This window comes from Neoarius graeffei, chromosome 9, assembly GCF_027579695.1.
Source record: "Neoarius graeffei isolate fNeoGra1 chromosome 9, fNeoGra1.pri, whole genome shotgun sequence".
Classification (NCBI taxonomy): domain Eukaryota; kingdom Metazoa; phylum Chordata; class Actinopteri; order Siluriformes; family Ariidae; genus Neoarius; species Neoarius graeffei.
Genome location: NC_083577.1, coordinates 39586250 through 39592268, shown reverse-complemented (window position 1 = coordinate 39592268; position 6019 = coordinate 39586250).

The window sequence follows — 6019 nt, the reverse complement described above, 5'->3', positions numbered from 1 at the left end:
CTCAAAAGAAGGTGGGTCATGCAGCAAGGCAACGACCCTAAACACACAAGTCGTTCCACCAAAGAATGGTTAAAGAAGAATAAAGTTAATGTTTTGGAATGGCCAAGTCAAAGTCCTGACCTTAATCCAATTGAAATGCTGTGGAAGAACCTGAAGCGAGCAGTTCATGTGAGGAAACCCACCAACATCCCAGAGTTGAAGCTGTTCTGTATGGGGGAATGGGCTAAAATTCCTCCAAGCCGGTGTGCAGGACTGATCAACAGTTACCGGAAATGTTTATTTGCAGTTATTGCTGCACAAGGGGGTCACACCAGATACTGAAAGCAAAGGTTCACATACTTTTGCCACTCACAGATATGTAATATTGGATCATTTTCCTCAATAAATAAATGACCAAGTATAATATTTTTGTCTCATTTGTTTAACTGGGTTCTCTTTATCTACTTTTAGGACTTGGGTGAAAATCTGATCATGTTTTTAAGTCCTATTTATGCAGAAAAATAGAAAATTCTCAAGGGTTCACAAACTTTCAAGCACCACTGTATGGCGACACAGTGGTGTAGTGGTTAGCACTGTCGCCTCACAGTGGTGCTTGAAAGTTTGTGAACCCTTTAGAATTTTCTATATTTCTGCATAAATATGACTTAAAAACATGATCATGTTTTCAGATTGGCCGATGGGGGCCTTTCTGTGCGGAGTTTGCATGTTCTCCCCGTGTCCGCGTGGGTTTCCTCCGGGTGCTCCGGTTTCCCCCACAGTCCAAAGACATGCAGGTTAGGTTAACTGGTGACTCTAAATTGACCGTAGGTGTGAATGTGAGTGTGAATGGTTGTTTGTCTCTGTGTCAGCCCTGTGATAACCTGGTGACTTGTCCAGTGTGTACTCCATCTCTCACCCATAGTCAGCTGGGATAGGCTCCAGCTTGCCTGCGACCCTGCACAGGATAAGCAGCTACAGGCAGATTCTACCGTAACTGGATCCATTAACCACTTGCCCACAAAATAAGAAATTTTTCTTGTCCTTTTTTCAGTGAGGTAATATTTTCAAGATTGAAAATATGGTATTTGGTCTTCTAAAACAGCACATGTCATTTAAAAATACACTGAGTATATCAATAAAAGATTTTTAAAGAATAAAGTTCTATTTCTTGGACATATCTGACAGACATAACTCCCATTTTAAAAATCACTTTCATTATCCCTGTTGCTATCGTCAGTGAATTTCTGTCAGATGACCTGACGATAGACTCAGCCATTATGGATCTTTGGTAGTTATCGTGTGGAAGCAGGCTTTATAATTTTTGGGTGTCAACAGATAGAGTTGAAATAGATTAACAGCGAAAAAACTGTTTCGTTCACGAGAGAAGCCCACAGTTATTTTTAAAAAATGCTATCGTCAGTCTGTCAGTCAAATGCACCTGACGATAGCAAAATTCAAGCCCTCGCCACGCACATGTTGACTGACGCAAAGAGGAAATTCTACTGCGCATGATTTTTGTGGCAGCAGACATTTACTTCCGGGCAAGACTTGGAGTTCTAACAGCTAGATTTCATCAAATAAATCAAGGTAAGATTTTCTGTCAGCTATCCTGACGATAGAAATTTTTGACGATAGAAACATTGAGAATATATTTGTGCATTCATATTTAAATTTTTCTGGAGGAAAACTATCGTAAGTTGAGATAAATCAGAGCCACTTGCGACCCTTTCAGCCGACAGGCCGTTTCAATGTGTTATTTCCCCATGAAAGTGACACAGTCGTGTCTATCGTCACTGTTCTGACAATTATTGTTGATATTTCAATTTTGAAAATAAATTTTATCTTTTTTATTTCAATATTTTATTTTATTATTTGGTTCTAGTGATGAGGTATTTAATATTATTACTAAATTTGTCAGATTAATAATGTAAGAAACAGTTTTGTTGCTATTGTCATCTAGAGCGTCTGTCAGAATATGATGGTAGACGTTAGTTTGTCTGTCAGATTTTGATGATAGAAACCGATGTGTTTCTATTGTCATTTAGCATGTCTGTCATGTCAGGCTTTTATTAATTAGTTACCAGGACTAGTGTCCTAAAATTTACTGTGAATGTCCAAGACCCCAAATGCTACTAGAAAAACTTAATAGAATGATCAAAATAATCAATTCAGCAATTTAAGGAGATGGGACTTAACTGACCTCTGTTATGGTAGAATCTGCCTACAGATAACTGTGTACAGATAACACATTCATAAGGACCTCAAATGACCGAGAAAAATGGAGGATCATGACCACCAATGTCTGCTCCAGACAAGGCAAATAAAGAAGAAGAAGAAGAAGAAGAAGGGAAATTTATTTATTTATCTCATCTCATCTCATTATCTCTAGCCGCTTTATCCTGTTCTACAGGGTCGCAGGCAAGCTGGAGCCTATCCCAGCTGACTACGGGCGAAAGGCGGGGTACACCCTGGACAAGTCGCCAGGTCATCACAGGGCTGACACATAGACACAGACAACCATTCACACTCACATTCACACCTACGGTCAATTTAGAGTCACCAGTTAACCTAACCTGCATGTCTTTGGACTGTGGGGGAAACCGGAGCACCCAGAGGAAACCCACGCAGACACGGGGAGAACATACAAACTCCGCACAAAAAGGCCCTCACTGGCCACGGGACTCGAACCCAGACCTTCTTGCTGTGAGGCGACAGTGCTAACCACTACACCACCGTGCCACCCTTATTTATTTATTTATTCATGTGTAGACTGATTTTCATGTTAATATGCACTGTGTCAAGTCAGTGAATTGCCTAATCCTCAGACTAGTTGTTGCAGACACCAATATCCTGCTGTTACATCACATCCCTACAGTAGAGTCCAAACATTCGTCCTTTTCTAAGAACTGTTATGTTTTTTTCAGTTGGTAAAAACATATACAGTTGCCCAATTTCCCTTCCATGCACTTGCTCATCAACTACATTTCTTTCTGAAGAAAGTATTATCTTGAATCTGCATACACAGGGTCTCTGCTAAGTACCTTGAAATACAATCGTCTACACTAGATTCATCTTCAGGTCCATTTAAAGTTGCAGTTCATAATTTTGAAAGGGTTTCTATACCCGTAATAATTATGTGGTTTAAAACATCATGATTTTCTTTATTTCCACACCATGAACTTGGCTATATTTTTTTTTTTCCAGTGCAGAAACAAGCTTCACCCAAGCTGAAGCAGAGTTACCCAGTCCCCTTTCACTTAAAAGGCAACTTATAAGACAGATGTCGTTTCAAGAGAAGGCACGGGTGCATTGTCATTGTTTTACTGCAGTTCTAATTCTCCTCATAAGCAGATAACTTGACATCAGGTGACTTGATTAAACAAACTGACTTTTTCCATGTACTGTACGATCCAGTCTATTCAGAGCTGCAGCTCAGGCACTGACTTTCTATCTCAGTTTCTGTCACTGAGTTGTTTGTGATCTAGGTGGAGCAGCTTAAAGGAACAGTCCACCGTACTTCCATAATGAAATATGCTCTTATCTGAATTGAGACGAGCTGCTCCGTACCTCTCCGAGCTTTGTGCGACCTCCCAGTCAGTCAGACGCAGTCAGATGCGCTGTCACTCCTGTTAGCAATGTAGCTAGGCTCAGTATGGCCAATGGTATTTTTTGGGGCTGTAGTTAGATGCGACCAAACTCTTCCGCGTTTTTCCTGTTTACATAGGTTTATATGACCAGTGATATGAAACAAGTTCAGTTACACAAATTGAAATGTAGCGATTTTCTATGTTATGGAAAGTCCGCACTATAATGACAGGCGTACTAACACCTTCTGCGCGCTTCGGCAGCGCATTGATATCTGAGCTCCGTATCAATGCGCTGTCGAAGCGCGCAGAAGGTGTTAGTACGCCTGTCATTATAGTGCGGACTTTCCATAGCATAGAAAATCGCTATGTTTCAATTTGTGTAACTGAACTTTGTTTCATGTCACTGCTCATATAAACCTATGTAAACAGGAAAAACGCGGAAGAGTTTGGTCGCATCTAACTACAGCCCCAAAAAATACCATTGGCCATACTGAGCCTAGCTACATTGCTAACAGGAGTGACAGTGCGTCTGACTGCGTCTGACTGACTGGGAGGTCGCGCAAAGCTCGGAGAGGTACGGAGCAGCTCGTCTCAATTCAGAGAAGAGCATATTTCATTATGGAAGTACGGTGGACTGTTCCTTTAAGACGCAGTGTGCCTTCCAGAACCTTGAGCTGTGCTGACACATCTCTGAGTCTCTAATCTGTAAATTTCAAGGTTTTCCAAGATGCAATGCTGTCAAAAATAACAAGGCAGCGAGCTACACATACCAGCTGTGTGTGATTTAAAATGAGCAGTGAAACATGTTCTCAGGGCCTGATGCACGAAGCTGTTTGTGCCTGTTTTTCTGCATAACTGGTTTAATGTTAACATTCTTTAGTGAACACTGTGCTAATGAGGGAAAGGATACTGAAAGACTGGCATGATTTTTTCAGAAGATAAACGCTGGCTTATAAATCAGTTCTGTTTGCCTTGGCATCTCATTTTAATGCTGTGCAACACTTTAGCTCGAGCACATCAGCCAAGACACTTGAAAACAATTTGAAAATTGCATTTTACCTGTGTGATGTGTTCGGTATGCACGATCACCTGGGTACAGTGTCGATCTTTTTTTTTTCCCCTCCGACATTTCCATGTTTAACCATTTTCTCTTCAGCTCACCTAATTCACACCTAATTCACCTTTTCTGTAATTTATCTCTAGATTTTGACTTTTTCATATGCTGTCACACTGCTAATTGTTTTTTTTTTCTAACATCCTGTACGCCAATTGGCCTGTTAGGTGCCAGCCTCTTACAAGGCTATCTGCGTCTATCGTGAGCACACTTCATCTACCGCCGGCTTGCTAGGCCTGTCGCGGCTTCGCCAGACAAACAACCATTCACACCTATGGGCAATTTGGAGTTGCCAGTTAACCTAACCTGCATGTCTTTGGACTGTGGGGTAAACCAGAGTACCCGGAGGAAACCCACGCAGACACGGGGAGAACATGCAAACTCTAAAGACCCTTGTCAGCCACTGGGCTCGAACCCAGAACCTTCTTGCTGTGACGCGACAGTGCTAACCACTGTATCACACCTAAATATTTTATAGTGGTATAAAAGTGAGTCCAAATATCTTCCACTTCTGCCCTTATACCCTTTCTTCCACCATTTTGGAGGCATATTGTTTTTCCAGCTCTCTCTCTAAACTACCTTTTCTGGAGTTTTGTGGGCCTCACTAAGAACAAATGATGTGTTGGGAATGCGCTTTGAGTTTTACAGGTGCTACTGGCAGAAATTTTTAGTTCCGTTTCACTTACGCAAACATTTACATACAACTTTACTTAAAGATTGATGAATGAGGCCCATTGTGTGTAATGTACGAAATTGGTGTATGAGCCTATAAATATGGGAAATGCGTATTGTTAGGAGTATAGGCAGTTTTATAATGGAGCACAATTTTAATACTTTTTTTTTCCAAAATACTTTTGCCAGCACTGTTTAATTTCTAAATAAAGACAAAATGTATATCAACTTAATCTTTTAATACTGTATGTATGTATGTATGTATGTATGTATGTATGTATGTATGTACACTCACTGGCCACCTTAATAGGAACTTGCTCTTGATTCTAATGTCCCTTTTCCACTACCCTTTTTCAGCTCACTTCAGCCCGACACGGCTCGCGTTTCGACTACCTCAGAGCGGCACGACTCAGCTCGCTTCAGCCCTACTCAGCACCCAAAACTCGCACGGTTTTGGAGTAGGGCTGAAGCGAGCCAAACCGAGCCGAGTGGGGCTAGGGGCGTGAGCAGACACTCCCCTGTGCACTGATTGGTGAGGAGGAGTGTCCTCACATGCCCACACACGCCCCGCGAGCACGCTGGGATCTATAAACACCGTAAACCCGGAAGAAGAAGAATTACGAATTACGAGAATTATGAAGCCTTATGCGCCTCGCCTCATCTATAC